Source organism: Lepidochelys olivacea (genome assembly GCF_965140295.1).
Source record: "Lepidochelys olivacea isolate rLepOli2 genome assembly, chromosome: 18".
Lineage (NCBI taxonomy): Eukaryota > Metazoa > Chordata > Testudines > Cheloniidae > Lepidochelys > Lepidochelys olivacea.
The window spans coordinates 23,966,502-23,986,932 of NC_140428.1; the positions used below are offsets into that span (position 1 = coordinate 23,966,502).

The window sequence follows — 20,431 nt, forward strand, 5'->3', positions numbered from 1 at the left end:
CTCCCTATATGCAAAGTGCTATCACACTCTTCTTAAAGCACATAGATCACTGGAGGAAGGATGGTAAGTATGAGTTTGAAGTACGCTGTGTAGCCAGTAAACCAGCTGATGCTAACAAATCTGATCCCTAAAACCTATTTTGAATGTCAAAAGAGAAAGCAACAGCTAGCTACACAATTCATTCTGTCCTTGAGCAGCTGGTGCCTCTCTGGCCGCAGGCACGTCCGGACATATTAGACTTAAACATCTTGATTTGCTCTCTCAGCAGAGAAAGGGCAAGGCCCAGTCCCGTGTTGAAAAGTGACAGAAATTCCACTCTGATCCTTCTGCTCGCTTGAAGGGGAATCTGGAACTTGGCGGGGCAGGCAATGAAGGCTCATCTGAAATCTTACTCCTGCCTTGTTCTGTGCCCCGCACCCTGTGGGATCAGCTTCTCGTTTTGACGTCCAAGTGCCCAAGGTGCTGATATTACTACTGTCCATTACTCCTATTGTAGCTCTGTTAGGGCACGTCTCCTGTGCAGAGTTAACCTCGGGGATCTGCACCCGGGTCTGAGCAGCCATGCGGAAAAGCCATGCTCGAGTTACTGTGTCCTCACTGGTACTGCTCGCTTCTCTGTGTTGCTAGGACTTGTGGGGGCACGTGCAAGAGTCCTTTGTGCCGCAGGAAGCGGAGGCACTGTGATTCTTTTCCAATCAATTGTGGGAGAACTTGGTTGCCCTTGGCACGCCGCAGGAATGGCGGGAAGGCATTGGAGGACTATCAGCATTTGAGATTTTTTTTTTTTTTAAAGGTCGCATCCTCACTGCAAAGTGGTCTGGTTGCTAGCCCAAGTGAAAGCAGCTCTTGGGCTTTAGACTATAACTTCCACTGCGCCAGCGAGCCTGGAGCGAAAGCTCCACTGATCAGGATTGTGTGTGTGTGTGGGGAAGCTGGGTTAGGGACAACACCCAGGTCAGAGCTTGAGTTAACTGTGCAGCGAAGACACGCCCTTAGATGTTGGAATCCTCTGCTCATCTCTGTATGGTTCAGTGTCTTCCAGGTCATATTCATGGCTTCTTTCCTAAGCTGGAATATTTTGTGTATTTACTTTGTTTTTAGCATGCCATATAGATATGAAAAGATCCACTATCCAATGCTGTGGGTACACTACTGGATAATTAAAAGAACCCTGAAACTAAGGCATCAACAGCCTGCTGTCTGCACAATCCAGTCCCTACAGAGTACCTGTGTGTCAAATGTCTGCAGAAAACTAGGGGTCTGATTCTCTATTCCCTTATACCTTACCCAGCCATTCACACTGATAAAAAGCAGGTACCTGATAATTGTTCAGATTTGGTAGCATTCTGCACCCACTTTGTACCAGGGTAAATTGCTATGCAAAGGGCAGAGTAATGAATCAGGTCATGGGTCTCTTAATGCTTACATCTATTCCCTTCCACTCTCCTGGTAAACTGTCAAGTGTTGTCTTTATGTCATGTGGGAGAAGCTAAACGTCATCCTCCCAGGATGTATACCAAATGAGAAATCATCCTAATCATTTCAGTCCTGCCAGATAATGAGTTGCCTCTAAAGCAACCAGTTTTGGAGATTTGTTTTTTGTGGCACTGAAATCTCGTACTGACAGAGCTGGGTTTGATCAGCTTCAGTGACGGAGCCTTTTAAGGTTCTAGGCTGCAACCTGCGAATTATTAGATGTCATTAGATCTAGATAATTAGTCCTGTCACCTGTGCATGGGACTGGACTAGATGACCTTCCAGTTCTGTGATTCTGTGATTAAAACACATTGCTGGAACAGACAATATGGGTTCCTTGTGCTTGCAGAGAAGACTGTCCACCAAAGGCCAGAAGGACATTCAACATGCTTATGAGTAATTGTTTTGGAGGAGAGGGGAGGTGTAATAAAGGAGAGGTCCATCAAAGGACCCACCTGGACTTTGGCTTGTAATAGCTCTTAATTCTTCAGAGAGCAGCTGAATACTGACCCCCACCAGTTTGCAGCCAGAAAGTTCCTGTATCCAGCAGAAGCCAGTTGGGAGGATTAATTGTTCTACAGGATTAGACTGTCCGGTGTCTTGTAAACCTCAATTTCAAGCAGACATTGACTGGGGCTGTGTTAGCCTCTAGTCGGGGCAGGGAAGGGTGTTTCTATAATGGGAAACCAGAGCTGCTTATTTTTGGTTGACCTGGGTAAAAAAGAGGAGTTTCTTGATATGGGGTGGGAGAGGAGGGAGGAGAGAGAGAGTGTGTGTGTGTAACTGACTGGAGGGCAGCAGAGCATTTACCGGAGTGACTGATGATTATGCAAATTTTTTTTAAAAAAAGAGTTCAGTATTGAGCTGACTTATGCAAGTACTATGCTCCCTCCTTGCTCCAGATAGACAATGTAACCTCATGGCGCCTGCTGCTCCGCTTAATGCTTTGGCAACATTTCCATGATAAAGGTTCATTTTCGCAGGCTGTAGGCCTTGTCCATCAAACTGGTCTGGAATGAGCCTGGGCACTTGAGATCTCACTCTGGTAACACTCCCCTCCCCTGCCAATCATCAGGAGCCTGCAGCTGGGATCAGATTAGGTGACAGTTCAGGCTTGATGCTGAATCACAGCTGTGAAATCAGAACCCTGAAATGTCCCAAGCTGTCTTCATCTGACTTCACCTCCAAAATGTGGGGAAAACATCTCCTGGGAGCAACTAATCGCCCTTGAGATTTCAGCCACATCCACTCTGGGAAATGGAACTTCTGGCGTTTGGATCTGATCTCTGAGCACAGCCATGAAGTGGAGGTGGTTCAGACCTAGAGATTCAAATGTGACAACCCTGAAATTTGCAGGGGTTCGTACCTGAGGTTCCAGTTCTGGCGCATCTTCTTCATAGCAGTAAAAGGATAAAACATGGAACCAACACTCTGCTGAAAGGGGTGCTTGCTGAACACCCAGCTGTTCTAGGGATGCAGGAAGAACAGAAGATGGGTCTGGACGGCTCTCATGTGTATTATGAGGAGAGCCCTGAATCCCTTGTCACTGAAATGGGAGATTCCATTCAGCACAGAGTGGCTAGTTTCGGTGGACCACTGAGCAAGTTGTACACCAGCTGTTTCTGATGATGTATCATCATTCACCACTGTACTCCTCTGTCTATTCACTTGAGTTCATTCTCTCCCTCTTCGTGAACTTGGCTCAAAAATCAAATGTGTGACTTGAGAGACCTGGTTCAATTTCTGGCACAGCCATCAACTTCTTAGGGCCAGTTGCTTGATCTTCCTTGTGTCTTAGTTTCCCACCTGTAAAATGGAGATTTTAAAAAAAGCTCCCTTTTGCTCACTCTTTGGGTATTTCTATGCTGCAGTCTGTGCACGTGTGTAATTGCAGTATGTGTAGGCACACCTGAGTTATTTTTAATCTAGCTAGCTTGTGGGCTGATAGTAGTCAAGCTGTGGTTTGCTCGCACAGCTCTGCTACATGTGTTGCAATCACACACCCTGATTGCAGTGTAGATATACCCCTTTGTCTGATCAGATTGAAATCCCTTTGAGACAGGGACTGTCTCTTACTATGTGTTTGTACAGCACCTGGCACAATAGGCTCTGAACTCGGCTGGAAGTTCTAGGCGCTACCATAACACACACAGACCCCAACTTTTAAAAAAAATTTAGTTGGTGTCTTAACTTTGCCAACTTCTCCCACATTTGGGACCTGCTCAGAGACTATTTGCTGGTTTGGGGGGAACTTCAAAGCAGGGGTCAAATTTCTGAGAGAGGCTTGCATGGTAAGGTTACTGAATAATAGTAAACCTGATAGCACTTAGATAACCCCAGAGCAATGTCTTTATCAAGGTGAAGGGAGGGATGTTAAGTCATTATCTCGTCTTTGCAGCTCCCCTCCATACATTTGAAGGGTCAGACAAGGTCTTCTTCCCTGCATAATGACAGGTTTCAGAGTAACAGCCGTGTTAGTCTGTATTCGCAAAAAGAAAAGGTTACGAAAGCTTATGCTCAAATAGATTGTTTAGTCTCTAAGGTGCCACAAGTACTCCTTTTCTTCCCTGCATAGCCGCTTTAGACTAGAATAAAGCCAGCGAAAGATGGATGTGAAATTCAATTTAGACAAAGGATCAATGGGATGGCATTTGTCAAGGACAGGTGTTGATCACAACAGTGAGATGCATTCAGCCTGTGCTGCTTTTACACATCTTGCCGGCTGAGTTAATTTTAGCATCTTCTCTCTGAACATTCCAGTATTTCAGGATGTTGCTGCTCTATACAAAACAATTATGCATAATGAAATGGGGAGAGGCTGATCCTTGAGCAAAGGCATGTGAGTAATTCCCTCTTTGTTACTTATAGTTAAATGTGGTCTAAGAGCAGACAAGGTGTAGGGCATGTGAACAAGCCAAAGTGCTTACAAGTGACGTGGAAAAGCTCTGTCCTTGTTCTTTTTTAAGGGAGGCAGCTGTAGCATGTTTAAAAGCTTGCTACTGGGTAGGGTCTGTCATCTGAGACTTGGCTTTGTTCCAAGCTGACTGATATTTAACCTACAGAAACATCATCCTCTCTCTGTCTCGTTTGTTCTGTGCCAGGCTTGAGTCTCTGCAGTTTTCTTGTGGATGCCAATTTGCAAAATTTAAGCCAAACGGAAATTCTAATGGTGTAGGAAAAACATCCCGGTCATTGATGAGGTATAAAGCATAAAGTAATGGTTGGCTTCAGGCTGGAGGTAGGTGGTGTGGGGATTGATGGCTTGGCAATGAGACATGGAACCTTTCACTTCTCGGTTAGTGGTGTTTGTAATGAGCCGACCTCCTCTGCAGGCCCACTGTGTGAGCACTTTGTGTGGTAAAAGCTTTGATTTTTATTTAGCTATTAAAGCACCTACCTTGTGCATGAGACACTTTGATGATTTAAAAATACAATTCATTCAAAAACCAGCGGATCAGCAGCAGATCTCACCCTATGTTGAACCAAAAAGAATACAGCAGGGTGGATTTGATTTAAATCAAATTCATTTAAATCACTAGTCAGGAAGACTCGATTTAATCATGGATTTCTACATAAAAGTGGATTCTTGTTGGTTGTTAAAACATATTCTTCACAACCCAGAGATGTAGGTTTCATTTTTAGAAGGTACACACTATACATTTCTAAACAGTGATTTATTTTGAAAACTTTTCAGATTAGTTTTACAGCTATGTCAGCAAATGAATGATTGTTTGGTTATTTCACTTACCAAAGGTAATTGGGGCAGATATTTATGAAGTTACTGGGAGGTGACCTATCTCCAATTCAACAGGTTAATCATTAGTATTTGGAGGATTTTCTTGCCATGCTGTATTACGAGGAGAACATCACCAGACAGACACTTAAATTGTTTTATTTAACTGCAACAACAATGTTATGTATTCTGGATTTTTTTCTTCAACAGCAAACATGTAACATTTTAACAAAACAAGCATCTGAATTTTTGAATTTAAACATTCAAGTTTTTTAAAATCGGGTTTGTTTTTGTTAAAAATTTTTAAAATAGTTAAATGAAATATTTTTTTAAAAAAACCCCAGCAAACTTAAAAAAACAAAAAAAACCAAAAACCCACCATTTTTGCTGTTAACAAGCATTTTATCTCTGGAGACCTAAATCCACGGTTTGAGAACTGGAAAACTAAACATCTCCGATGGTATCTTCCAGACTGAGCACTGAGTCCCATTGGGTAGATAGAAAGATTAACCTAAATAATCTATACAGAAGCCCCCGGAACCCCATAAAATTGAATCCCTAATCCTAATCCATGAACTATTGGAACTCCTTTACAAAACTTTTCTTAAACGTTACATGAATATATTGTCTCATAATCCCTATTCCATGATGAGATATCTTTGAGCTATAATGTATCTTAATTAAAACTATTTTTAGCTAGGTTTTTTCCCCTCAAAAATCCTATTTAAATAAAATCCATTTATTTATTTAAATCATTATCATTATCCACCCTGGAATATAGTGTCCCCACCTTTCACACACCCCAAGTCTCCTCCTGCCCTGCCCTTCCCCCTGAACAAATAAATGGGGCTTGAGGTATTTTCTGAAGCTCAGTAGATTTGGTCTACTCCAAACCATGGCTGTGGAGAAATTGTATTCAGTCGAGTGTCATATCTCCACCTGGGTTTAGCTTAGTGAAGTGCAATGCTTGTGGATTTGATTCATGGATGAGGTTTGGACTCTTGCAGATTCTCGCTGCTGAATCCCAAAGATAGTCATGACTATAACACCAGCCTTCGCCCATAAATGGTTCTCATTCAGATGCCAGTTCATATTTTTCGTGGGTGCCTCTTGTGTCCCCTGTGTAAAATAGACAGTCAGGAGGCTGTGCCAGGGCTGCATTTGGATATGAGAGATTGCGAGAGAAGTCCTTGCAAAATCAGTTGTGGTTTGCTTGAGGATTTTTAGATAATTCTGAGTGTAATTTGCTAATTATTGTGTGGCAAACGATTGGCATGTTAATCACAGGCTCCCCCCTCCCACCCACAGTAAACATATTTAAATCACAATGAATGGTTCTGTTACGTGTGGGTATAATGATTATTTTGGGCACCAGAGATGTGCAAAGTGGTTTTACAACAGGCGACACTAAGCCCCAAAGACTGGTATGGAGCAGCGTGAAAACGTTTGTTCCCTGACGATGTGGCAGAAGAGCTGTGCTGGAGGAGGAACGGGATGGAGGTTGGTTTTGACTTGAAAGCAAGTGGGGGAGATGATAAATGGATCCAGGATTGGAGCCTTTAAGTCAATGGGAGTTCTGGCTACCTTTCAATGGGAGTAGGTGTGAAATCCTAAAAGAGCAGAAGTTTGGATGAAAAGCAGGAACTCTGGGGCGGGAGAGGGGCAGAGATGAAAGTCAAGAGGGGTGGTGTAAAGCTTTGGAGGTGATGAGAAGACCAGACAGCAAGCCCAAAATGGGGAGCCAGCTTGAGGATAAAGGAAGTGGATAAAAGCCAGAGGAGATGGCCCTTCAAGGGGCGCTCATGCCCCACTCATCATGCTAATAGCCTAGAATGTAAAGTCCACCATGCACTAACTGTTAGAGCGACACTTGTTCGTATTGGGTAGAGAGGTAGCGTTGGGTGCCATGGGAAAGGAAGAGTAAATCTTTAATGTTCAGACCTATTAACCATTGGAAGAACTTTCCAAGGGTAGTGGTGGGTTTTCCATCAAAGACTATTTTTCAATCAAGGCTGGATGGTTTTTTGAACAGATCTGCTTTGGGAATTATTTCGGGGAAGTCCTGTGGCCTTGTGACACAGGACGTCTGATGAGCTGATCACAATGGGCCCTTCTGGCCTTGGAGTCGATGAATTTTCAATGGGATGTAAGCACGTTCTTAGAGCTTTGCTGCTTCAGGGCCTAAATCCTTACTGAAGGCAAGAAAACCAGTGTGTAAACGTGTTACCTGAGTTTAATCTAGAAGTTAATGCTGAGACTTGCTAAAGGCTCAACAGCCTGCTTGGGTCAAATAACTTATCTACCTCTGGTAAAGGCCTAACTTTTAGCACTTTTCACCAGAGGATCCCCAGGCAGCTCAGCTATGGGAGTGTTGTCCCTATTTTACAGATGGAGAAGTTGAGGTCTAGAGAGGCCTGCTTGTGTGAACAGGATTAGCCTGAGAGAGGTTAAGTGCCATGATTTCATGATGAGTCCGTGGCTGTATCGGGGAGTGTCATATGACAGTGCTAAAGAATTGCAGAAGAGACATCTTCTTCTAACAAAGAACTTCATGAGAATAGGGAAAATATTGTCTCTGGCTCACCCCCTGGACTGCGTGCACACATGCTTGCTCCCTCATTCACCAGAAATAGAACCCATGACTCCTGCTTCCCACTCTGTCGGCTAGACCCCACTGCTTCCCTCCTTCCTGCCCTGCAGAGATGTTTCTTCAGGAGGTGAAGTTGCATCATTTCCTTCCCTCTGTCTCTGTTTTTTCGTGTCTCACCTCAACCCAAATGTAACTGGGCTGTGGAGCAGCATTTCTGACGAGGGCGCCACAGTAGCATAGGAATCCAATTCCTCTCCATCATTGATGTGTGCTTCAGTCCTTTATTGGAGCTTGAGGATCTATTTTAGAGGCCTCCCAAGGCTGGTGTCCCTCCTCATTTTAAAGTGCCATCTTCCTCATTTTAAAGTGCCATGTAGGGACTTAGCACACAGAGTGCAACTCTCATGGCCTCTGTGAGGTTTAGCATTGGGGGAAAGGTGCCATTTTGCTAGCCTTGGTGACATCCTTGGGACAAATATAAGATGGTATGAAATTCCCCATTCCCTGGAAGAAAGGATTTCAGACTCCACACCCTGTCCAGTCAGTAGATCTCTGCTGAAACTGCCAACAAGAGCGCTAATTAGTTCCAGTTGCAGTGCGAATGCTTACAGTGTTGTTAGTTGCATGATTTCAGCATCAATCTCGTGATGACTGGTTTTTCATCAAGCACCAGCTCCTGCTGTCAAGCAATTATGTGAGAATTTTAGCTTTCATCTTCTATAAGTTTTGTTGGGTTTTTTGTTTTTTCCCCCCTAGTGATCTGCAGGAATGGCTAGCTTTTGTTTCTACAGCTTGTCTTATTGAGGCTAGATGGTTGCCCTATTCAACCCCCAACCTGGAAGAAGGGTGCCCTGCTTTTTCATCCCATCAATAATGTCACAAATCGGCAAGGCAGCAGCTGCATTTACCAATTTACACAAGATTTGGTCATCAAAAATCTACAACTTAAAGACCAAACTACAAATCTTCAACTCAAGTGTTATTTCCACCTTTAACGTATGGATATGAAAGCTGGAAATCCCCCAAAGGTACCAATTTACATCTCATCACCTTCTGAAGCAAGTGCTTCAGGAAGGTACAAGGTATCAAATGGAAGCGATTTATAACAAATGCTGAGATTCATCAGAGTTCAACTCCCTATCTGTAAAGTTGTCCAGAAAATAAAATGGAAATATCTGGGTTTAAAAATGAAACCAGATCATCTTCCATGGCACGTTTGCCATCGGGTAGCAGGAGGAACGCCAAAAGGAGCCAACCAAAAGAATCTCTCCATCGAGTACTACTCAGAAAGGGAAAAGCTGATGGGACTTAATGACATACAGGTTGTGCAAAGAGCGGCTGATGGTAGACAGGAAGGGCGGAGCCTTGTTCATGCCCATAGCAACGTTTGACAGCATGGGAAAGATTCAGATGCAGAAGGTTTTAGCCTCATGTTTGTGGAGAAGGGTTTGAAAATGTGACCTGAATGTCCCCTAAAGGGTCAAAAAAGAGCCCAAAGTGTATTATTTTTCAAAAGTGTCAATTCTGAGGGGACCCAACTAGTTATGGTTTTTTTAATGAATTTTTTTTTAAATACTGCAGGGTTGACGATTCTGTGTTTGTTCACTGGGTCATGAGCTGGAATCGAGCTGGTGACCTAAAGGTTTTAGACCCACTCTAGTTTAAAGAAAACTCTGGCCCCAGTTTGGACATGCTTGAAGAGATGGGCAGCTCTGAAGCTCTCATGACCCACTGGTATGAAAATGTAGAGCCATTCTTTTAAAGTCCCATGACAAGGCTAGTGCTACATTGCAGGGCTGGGTAGACTCTGCTTGTCAAAAGAGGGATAAACCCTGTCAACTGTCCAAAGTGGATAACTAGAAAGTAGCGAGTAGCACACTGAAGGGTCAGCATGGGCTCTTAGCAGCATGACTTCTGGAGGCCACCCACACAGCTGCAGAGAAAGCCCTTAAAGAAATCAGATGTAATGAGTGGAAGATAGCTGTCAGACGGAAGGAACTCAGGCTTCTGCTTGCACCCACAGCAGGAGAACTAGGTAGTAGGCCAATGGGTGTCACTTCACCATAACGATTCTATTATCCGTTTAATGAGCTGTGTGTGTGGTTTTTATAAATTTTTTTTTAGAGATGCTGAGCCCCCAAAACAAACAGAAGGTAGCATTTAAAATTTTGGGTTTTTTGGCAAAGATTAAATATATTTAAAGGTGAGTGGGATCCATGTGAGCCTTATCGATGAGGAAGTGGCAGGGAAACTCAAGGAACTGATCCTAAATGCCTGAGATGCCTGTATTTGCAGCTGTGCCAGTGATTGGGAACCACTATTGTGTCCTTGTTCCTGGACAGAATCCAGCTGAAGTCAATGGGACACCACCAGGCTCAGCACTAGCCCTTTGTCCTCCCCTTCGCAAGTAAACATGCTGTAATAGTTAGTGGTTTGGCACCTTGCTGCTCTACTGCAGTTCCTAGAGGAGTGGACCTTGATTCAGACATCGCTGGCACTGGTGTGAATCAAGAGTAACCCCACGGAAGGCATTGGAGTTAAGTTGCTCTGAATTTACGCTGACTGATGGGAGAGCAGAATTGTGCCCCAGGCCTGTAAGTCTGAGCAGCCCTGTGCTGTATTCCTAGTTCGCAGTGCTGCATGTTTGTGTACTGAAAATTACTAACCCACTTGTGAATTTGCCTGACCTACAGCAGGAACAGGAAAGGACAAAGCGAGTGGCATTTGTTTTGAGGGAGCTAATTGGCCTGCAGTCATTTTATGTCAGCGTCTCTGACCACAAGGCTTGGGTAGTGTTTATGTGATGGTGCTGCATGAACAGAGAGATGCTGAGGACCAATGTGAAGCACAAATCCTCTTTTCTTATCTGCTACTAAAATCACAGCTTGAGTAACCACCTCTCTGTTCTGCCTGTTAAGCATTTATCTCTGATCCCAAGGGATCCTTGTCCATTTCACTGATCCCTTTGGATATCTGCATTCAGTGAATGAGATTACAGCTACTTCCAAATATTGATTTTTTTTTATTTTTTTTATTTTTAAAAAATAGGGCCCTTATTCACACTTCATTCTCAAAATCCTTGCAAAGCTTTCTGCTCCTCATCAATGAAAGCATCACAGCCGCATTGGCTTGAATTCTGTGACTGCCACCCTTCTACCTTCCTAATGTGTAACTGGGAGGGAGCACAGTCTGGTACAGGACTGACAGTGGTAAGATCGGGATTTACATCCCAGTTCTGCCACTGATTTGCTTTGTGAGCTCAGGCAATTGTGTAAACGCTACGGGCCTCAGTTTCCATGTTTATATAGTGGAGGTGACTCTCTTGCTATATTTGTATGGGACCTAGTGAAATGGGGGTGCAGTTCCAGTGTGGGGCCTCAAGGCACTTCTGTAATAAAATTGAATAATAATTTTTACCCGCTTTGCAATGATATGTGAACAAAATGGTTAGAAAATTCCTAAAAAAATAAATAAAACCCAAGCAAACCTCTGAGCAAAAACCAGTGCTAGGAAGATGTGTGCTAAAGTTCCCTGCTCTGTCACTCTGCTGCTTGCTGCATCCTGTTCCCCCAACCTTTTGTTTCTACATCATCTCTTTAGGTTGTAAGCTCTTTGTGGCAGGGATCTTATTTTGTGTTCCTAGAATAATATTGGACACTTAGTGCTCTTCACCCATAGATTTAGAAGCACTTCACAAAGGTGGGGGAGGATCATTAACCTCATTATGCAGAGAAACTGAGGCACAGAAGAGTTAAGTGACTTGTTCTGGTTGTCTAGCAAGTCAGTGGCAGACATAGGAGTAGAACCCAAGGCTCCTGAGCCCTGTCTGCCATTATGCCCCAGTGGAGTTTCTAGCATGCCGTTGGGTGATGTCAATAATACTGTGTGAGCATACCCAAGAGGATTTGGTCCCTAATCTGATGCCTTGCACTTGGCTGGCTGAGTGCCGTACCTAGCGAAGACAATGGCAAATGGGTGGCATGTGCCTGCAGTCTGGGCTAGTAAGAACTGTCCCTTTAAGTGCAAGTCACAGCTCTCGGGGGCTGTGCCAGATGACAGCCAGAGAAGAGGGAGGCTTTGTGCTGTATTTTAAGCCCCGTTGAGGGTAAATGAAGAGCAGGGATTTCTCTGCAATCACAGCTTGGATTTTTCTTCCCACCACACCCGATCTCCAGGCTAAGCAGCTCAGGCAGCAAATTTGTGTAAGGAGAAACCCCAAAGGAGTTTGCTGCTCCAGCCGTGGGGAGGCTGGACCGATCTCAAGTCTCCTGCATTCCTGGACCGTTTGGGGAAGCTTGCCACCTGGTTTCATTTAACAAAGTGGGCCAGTTTCTCTGTTCTGGGAGACAGGGAAGGGGCTGTTTTGTACTGACGTGTGGGGCTGGGGGTGCTGCTGGTTTCCAATTCAGCACCAGCGTGTGCCCAGAACAGTGCCATTCTGAGAACTGAAACAAAACTGCAGCAGCTGTTTCTCTCTGTGGGAACCTTTCTCCCACTTCCTCCCCACCTCCACACCATTCAGCTTCTTGACTCTGCTGGTACAAAGAGGAGGCAGACTGCAGGCTTCCAGGGTGCTAAAATAGCAGCAAACAGAAGAACCTGGGATCTTCCGTGCTTAGTTTACCCTCTCCCTGTTGAGTCAAACATGGAGACTTAATGTTGAATCTTTCTGGGAATACAAACCCCTTTTCATGCCTTCCCACCCCTACCCCCCAGCCTGGACTCTCCAGATACCGTCAGTTTCTCCTGTGGCAGCTCTTGAGAGGGCAGATCTATTTTAATAGCTGCCTGTTTAGATATGCCAGCTGTAGCCTTTGAGGGGGTGGGAATACATCTTGGAGGGGGAGTGGAAGGATGTAGCATGAATCTTAACCTCCCAGCTGCCTGTTCGGACTCGCATTACTGGGTGGCAAGGAAGCTTTTGGATCTTCCTGGCAGACCTTTGGTCTGCTCTGCTGTGCTCCAGAGAAACTGTCTGTACTCGGGCACGTCTGCGGAGATGCACCTGCTTTGCTGCTAACAGGTAACGGCTTTTCCCAAGCTGAGTTGCGTTCGGTGCTGTCTGTGCCGAGGCAGACTGTCTGTTTGAATAGCTTGGGAGGGTCTGATGATGACGCCCCTGTCCTCCAGCCGCAGGGTTGTTCGTAAGAAATGCGCCTCGGTGCGTCAGGTGCACGTGTTTGGCAGTTGCCGTGGCACCCATTTTAAACAGAGGCTGGGACCGAGCGTCTTCGCAGGGTTATTTGTCGAATGCTTGCCTCAGTTCTGCATTGACTTCTAGGGACCCTCCTGCCGATTCTCCCTCTAGGATTCAGGTCGGTTCTAACTCCGTAACTTTAGAGTGGGGAAGTGTTGGCACTTGAAACTTGTGGCTCAGATAACTCTGGCCTCAGTCTGATGGGCACCAGCGTAGCTCCACTGACCGCTGTCAGTCCCCGCGAGCCTTGCCCCCACCCCATTACACGCTCTACGTTTGAAAGACCAGGCAGTTGTAACCAGTTTTTGGAAAGGGTTTCTCAGCCTCTATTTCTTTCCATCTTCTTCACACCCACCCCACTACCTCTAAGTAGAGTGAAAATGAAGAGTGGGCACTCTGACCTGCTGGGTAAATGTTAGACACTGCAGGTCTCCATAGAGATGGATCCTGCATAGTTACAGGCTGGTTCATTGACCAATTACAGAAATAAAAGTCTTTCTGGGGGCTGGAGAGAAGGACAGGGACAGCAAATCAGGCTGACTTTTGAGAGAGTGGATTTTTTATTTTCAAAAGTCTTTTGTGTATTAAAGATAGAAGGTTTGGGACTTTTTAAAAACATTAACGGGAAATGCAGATTTTTTCCCCCCCTTTCTACAGTTTAGCAACAAACAGAAACCCCCCAAGTGCTTGGCCTAGTATGTCCTAGTAATCGTAAAGTTTCATTTCAGCTAACCCGTGTGAGCTGGGGGAAGGAGAGTGAGGACTGGGGGGAGAAGTGCAAGTTTGTAGCATTGCTTGGCTTATTGGGGTCGGGGGAAGTGGACTCTGCATTTATTACACAACTGATCCCTTCAAGTGGGCATCTTTAAGGCAGGTAATATACCCCAAGGACAAGCAAACTTAGTCTGAGGAGACAACCTCATCTGGAAAATACAGCATTGCTTTTAAAAACGCTGTTGGTTGCTATGCTAAAACTGCCCCAGCTGGTCCTTCCTGGCTCCTCCCCTTGCCCCTCTCCACAGCGCAGAAGTAACTTGAGCGCCAGCAAGTTAGCCCAGAAAGCCTGCCTGCTTAGTACAGCTTGTTTTGTTTCCAGTGCCGTAGGATGTTGGAAGGTGCCTGCAGAGGTGAGCAAACAGCCGTGTAGTTGCAACATCGCAGGCTGGCTTTCTAAGGCTAGCTTGACCGAGGAGTTGTGTGCGCCGAGCGAGCGGGCAGTGTTTCCCTATTCCGTTAGCCGAAGTATTTTCTTACCTCTTTAAAACGGGATTGGTAGCTCTCGCTTCTGCACCACAGTAGTGTGAAGCTCTGGAGCATAATCTGGATGCTCTTGATTTACATGAAGCTCTTTTAGGGTCAGGATTCATGGATCCTGTTCTGTCTCTCAGTAAGTTATTTTAAGCCCCAGGCTTGTGGCAATGGAAGGTGGCACTTTTCCCTTGGTCTTCCTGGCATCCCTGCCCCTTGTTCCCCAGAACTATATGACTCAAACATCTTGGGGGGGGGGAGGGAAGGGGGGGGCTCTTTGTTTTAATGAGCCGTGCGTTAGGAGAGGAGTACTCCCACTTCGTCTCCAGTAAAACTCAGGATCCCGACTGCTGCTGACTTGTCAGACGGTGTATGTTGTAACTGCTCTAGTCATCTGGGTGGAAACAAAGAATGTTTTGATTCTCGTCCTTGTCTTACTGTGCTGAGCACGTACAGCTCTCCCACAGATTAGGTGAGAAGGCAACATGCTCGGTACCCGCTTGCGTGCGCGTGAAAGGCACACGGCAGAAAGGCAGCCTTCTGGGTCAGCAGTCAAGGGACTGCATGAAGGTCGCTGCCACACAGATAACTTCATTAGCATCACAAGCGTACAATGGAATACGAAACAGCCTGGAAAATGACTTTTGCTACGGACTGGTCTATTGGAACCTCAGATTGTCAGAGCAGAGCTGTGGAGAAGGTTGGGCTGGACCCTTTTGTCTCTTCTTATGAGCCTTATTCACAGGGGCTGGAGACTGTGAGGCCAGACTGAGGCTTGGTACGGGTGTGGCGGGGCAGTAAAATGGTCTGGTGGTAGTTGACTTTCAGATCTGTATTCATTACAGTGGCTGTTTGGATTCCTTATAGCTTAAGAGGACTAACTAGCTCAGCGTCCCTTCAGGTCCCTCTGGTATCAACACAGACCTCTGGCAGCTCTGCCGTGCGATGGCCAGTACCGACTCATAAAGCGAGGTCTGCTCTAACACCAGCGATGACCAGCCGAGCGGTGGGGTGGCGGAGTCTCTTTCACAAAGTGCCCCTATGCAGGTGTGGGCGTCCCAATGGCCACGGTGCAAGTAAGGCCTGTCGCGAAACCATAATGCAGGGCGGAATGCTGCGAAGGGGGAAGGGGTCTCTGGATGCACAGAGAAAACGATGTATCAGCTGCGCTCAGGGTGCAGAGTGACGTAACCCAGGCCCTGCTGAAGTGAGGCCGGTGCTCGGCTATGAGCCCACCCTTCCATGCACCTTTCACAGCACATAGGGGGTGTCAATCCACCTGTGGCTTGAGTAGCCACTGGCTAGCTTGCTCCGCTGTTTAGGTAGCAAGGGAGTGTCCTCAAATCACAGTAACTTTTTCCTTTTGGGGGTTTCAGAGGCAACCTGGTGTGATTACTTTAAAAGCAATAATTAGTTCCCTTTAAAGACCAAACCCTCTGGAGCCCTGGCTGCATAGCTCACTCTAGGCCTTGGGGGCGGACGAGTAGCATTCAGCTCCTTGCAATGAGGGGGACACAATTCTCCACACTTCCTTGGGCCACATACTGCTCTAATTCCAGGCCTCTCTCACACTTTGTCAGTCACAGATTCCTCTCCCTCTTGTATGCCATGCCTTAACCTACTCAGGTGTGACAGCAAGACTTTGCCCAGGGGAAGCTGTGAGGGAAACTCCATATTAGCCACACTTAGGTCCCCTAGCTTGCTCTCCTCCTCTAGCTTTCTCCATCAGAATAGCTGATTGTGGGCCCCTAGGGAAGTAGTTTGGCTCAAAACAATGCAGGAGGAGCCCATTTACGGAACTGTGATCTGGAACAAGGGGAGAGCAGGCGAATCCACAAACTGATCATGTTTAGGAAATGCTACAAAACCTTCTACTTCAAAAAAGCCTTTCCACCATAAGAATGGCATAGAATGGTACGCTCAACACTGAGATGCCCCTCTCTGTTTCTAAATCCCCTACCACCACAAATTGATTGATTTTTTTTCCTTTCTAGAATTTTTTTTAAAAAAAATTAACCCCACAGCCATAGAGTTTTGACTATGCGAAGTTCCAGAGATCCTGTCAAGCCCAACAGGGACATCGCTGTTAATGATTTTTAGGTGGAAAGTGCTCGGATACTAAGGGGATAGAGTTTTCTCCTGCTGCCCAAGAAATAGAGACCAACAGGTGGTCTATTAATAGTGCCACTCTAAAGCAGTGTTATAAAAGGGGATCCTTTCTCTGCCCTTTGTAAGGAGGGAAGTACTCGGTACCCCCATTTTACAGAGTGGCAAGTTGAGGCAGAGGGCTTGAGTGAGTTGGCCAAATTCATGCAGTGAATCAGTGGGAGTTCCTTGCCAATAATTGTGTTTTCAGGCCATGCTTCTCTGTTCTGGTCATTTGACGTATCATTTTTTTCCACTGAAGAAGACTTAAAAATAAATCTGATCTTCCCTGGAATGTCCACCTACATTTATATATGTGATGGTCCAGTTATGCCTCAAGTCCATAGGGTGCCACAATAGAAATATGAGTGCTGCATTATAAATTGTTGGATGGAAATATGATTGCATATGCTCATTTCGCTTTGCCCCCGTCCCCAAAAGAGCGAGAACTGGAAAACAGCATAAGAGGAGACAAGGTTATTAGAAGTTCTGTTGTTACCCTGCGAAGACTGAACAGAAATCTAACCATTTTTATTTGCCCAAAATGTTGTATTCTGTTCCTCAGTGGACATTGAAGGTGGTACATGGCCAGGGGAGGAGTTTATTCTTAGGCCTCGCTAATTCTACTGTCATTGTTGGATGTTATTTTTAAACACCACCGTGCCACACAGGGTACCAAGTAGCTCCTGCTCCACTCCATGAACACTAGACATCACACTTGCCTTTCAGTTTTTCCCGTGGTAGAGAGGTGCCCGGCCTGGCTGGAACTGGCCCTGCATCCAGCATTTGCAAAGGGATGTTGTGTTCGTAGTTTCTTGTCAACATCGGCACCTTGGTATCCTGTACTGCTTACTTGTAGAATGTCTTAGGGGCCAAGTGCAGTGGTGTTGTAGCTGTGTTTGGTCCCGGGATATTAGAGAGACAAGGTGGCTGAGGTAATCTCTTTTATTGGACCAACTTCCGTTGGTGAGTGAGACAAGCTCTTGAGCTACGCAGAGCTCTTCTTCAGGGACTAAAGACCGCTGCCGTGGGATCGGGGGAGCCAGGAGATGCACTAGCATGAAAGGATGCTGCTGGGGCAGATTTTCAAAAACACAAATAGCAGTTAGGTCTTAACTCCCATTGAAAGCCCATGGGAGAACCTAACTGCCACTTGTGCCTTTGGCAACCTACCCTAGTGCCTATGTAAGGAATCCATATCCGGGTTTGGACCGGTTTGTGACTTTCTGATTCAAAGGCCATGAATGGGCTGCATCTACACCAGTATTATCTGCTATCCGGAGTAGACACTTAGACCATTCACTGGGCCCACCCTAGACAGCAGGGTGGCTGGAACATGCGTAGCTGGTCCACACTGGCACTCCTGCTAACATCAGCTGAGCTGCAGCATAGGGAGATAGTAACAACACAGACCAGTGTAAGGGGTGGCTATTGTCTGCCAATAATCAGCTTTTTCTTTCCAAGCACATTCAAAATTGTCTCTCCCAGAATCAATCCCAAGCTGGCTCCCCTAGATAAGTGAAATAGGCAACTCCAAGTGACATGGCTCTGGAATGCAGGGGTCCTCTTAATGGACACACTCCAATAAAAGCAATACCTGGCTTGCTTTGTTGCTAATATCAGTGATCCCCCAGCCATAAATGATTCCTCCCCTCTGCCCCCCGCCTTACTAGTGTGAAGAGCCTTTAAAAATGTACACAGGGGCTTTGTGAAGCTGTTGGTTGAAGCACAAAAGCCAAGGTGCTGCATTGTTTTTCCAGTCTTCCAACTTAATCAAGCTCAAAAAACATTGCCATCACCTCTCTTTGGCGGCAGTTCCAAATATCCCCTGGTTTGACATCAAGAGGAGATCATGGGAGTTATGCACTTAATTTCCTGTCTGCCCCTCTGAAATCTTACCCCAGAGCGGTGCATTCAACAGAAGATGTCAGGGTTTTTATGCAACTGTAACTGTGCATTGGAAATGTTCTGGCTAGCTTGCATGTCCTGCCCATCTGTTTTAAAGCCTGGGGTGCGAGGGTCACTGCACTGAATAAAAACCAGCTTAACCTATTCAATCTGCCAGGCTGATTTCATAGCCAGGGTCTGTCAGAATGGAAGCAACAACACAACAAAATCCAGCCCTGCTTTATTTATTTATTGATGGGGTGGATTTGGAATTGCCTGTTTCTGTGCAGAAAAGAGGCTTTCAATTTGCTTGGTAAAGGCAGCTGTCACTTTAAATGCAACAGCTGGGCTGTAATTAAGATTTAATCTAAATGAGAGAGGAGCCTTGTAAAATAAATATATATAATTTTTCCAGCTGTGCACACTGATGACATTGCACATGCAGGAACCAATGACAACACTGATGATGATGTTGTGTTTAAAGGCCTGATGATTCAATTTTTTTCCCCTGCTGCTCGGGCTCTGTAGCTGGTTTGCCAGCCATTGTTTTTCTGAATGAGAAGGATTTGAAAGCATTCGAGTGGATCTGTAAATGGAGACATTTTTGTTCCTTTAATTTTGCCTGCATAAAAATGTTTTTTCATGGTTTCTTTCACAGCTCACCATCCATTTGACCAATCATGCAAAGGGCATTCTGGAGCGCCGGGGGCTGCCATACTGCCAGCATTTCCTTTCCTCTTGGGTTTGCATTCCTGCTGGGTTAATAAGACGAGCACATGTCATACTTTTCTGGGGGGAGCCGGGAGAGGAATAATAAACCACCCCTAAATCGCCTCTCTGGGGATCAGCGTGGGAGCAAGTCATGGCTGATAGGTCGTGAAAGTTGCACTGCCTGCAGTCTGTAATTAGAATGCATCCTCTCCTGCATGTGGCTTGCTGTGATGGATGGTGTGGGCCTCTGGCTGCAAGGGTTGTCCTCGCAAAGGCCACTGTTCCTTAGTGTGGAGATACTCATCCGTCAAGGCCTTACTCTCTCGTGTGAATCTAGTTTGGGCCTTGCAGAAGTGTGTAGAAGGGTCTTGAATGCAGGAAAGGTGAGGGCATGGCAAACAGATGGGAAGGTGTTCGATGGGTAGGTGATAGCATCTGGAGTCGGGGGAGAGACGGATGGAAATGGGGAAAGGAGACTTAACAGGGTGACGGAGGAGGGTGTGTGTGTGAGAGAGAGAGAGAGACCTAAGAGATGAGAGGGAGGCTGGAATGGTATTTTGTGGGGCTTTGTAAAGGTTGGGGTATATGTACAGTGGAAACACAAACCCCACAACAGCAAGTCTCAGACCCCGGGTCCGCTGGCTCAGGCACATAGGCTAAAAATAGCAGTGTAGATGTTCAGGAGCGGGCTGAAGCTTCGGCTCTGAGCACCTCCCCCTCTTCTTGGGTTTCAGCCTGAGCCTGGACGTCTACCCAGGTATTTTTAGCCCCTTGGCATAAGCCCCAGGAGCCCGAGTCAGTCGACCTGGGCTCTGAGGCTCGCTGCCTCGGATCTTTTTTTTTTTTCCCCCAGTGTGGACAAACCCATTGAAACACGATGGACAGTCGGTTCCATGTGAACCGATATGTCTCCTTCCCTGCTGCTGTGTATCCCCACCCTGCAGTGAGTTCTTTGTGAGCACCCGTATGGTGCTCATCACAGGATCGAGGCCTTTGCTTCCAGGAATTATTTCGGGGCAGTTCTACAGCCTGTGTTTTGCAGGAGATCCGATTCGATGGCCGTAGTGGTCCCTGCTGGCCTTAGAGCCTATTGGCCAGAAGAGGGGAGATCATTCCACAGGACTTGCCAAGCGGCTGTGATGCGTGTTTGTGTCTAAAGAGCGTGTGTGATATCGGGGAAAAATTGGTTATACAAACAAATCAAGTGGAATGGGACAGGTAAAATGAGAACATGATGGAAAGGCTGTAGTGTGTCTGAAACCATGAAGTGATGCTGCAGCCACTTGAGCTGCTTGTTTGTATGTTTCCTGTTTAATTTATTTTTTTTCAAACCTCACTTCTGTTTTTACGATTGTGCCAGATGTTCGCTGAATTAGTGCTGCATGTTTAAACAGAGCAGCGACTGGATCATTAAACATGTTTTTGAAATAGTCTGGTGTTGGGG

General features: G+C 45.9%; 1 protein-coding gene across 5 annotated transcripts in view; it reads left to right on the forward strand.

The window, feature by feature from the left end:
- Nucleotides 1–20,431, forward strand: part of MIB2 (MIB E3 ubiquitin protein ligase 2) — a 110,314-nt gene that overhangs the window by 7,873 nt on the left and 82,010 nt on the right. Inside the window, exon 1 of one of the 5 annotated variants that reach the window (XM_084651814.1) lies at nucleotides 12,803–12,822. The exons of the other annotated variants lie outside the window; for them this stretch is intronic. The gene's annotated coding sequence lies outside the window, so the exon portion shown is untranslated. Of the gene's footprint in view, nucleotides 1–12,802; nucleotides 12,823–20,431 lie in introns of those variants that run through there. 5 annotated transcript variants of the gene reach the window in all.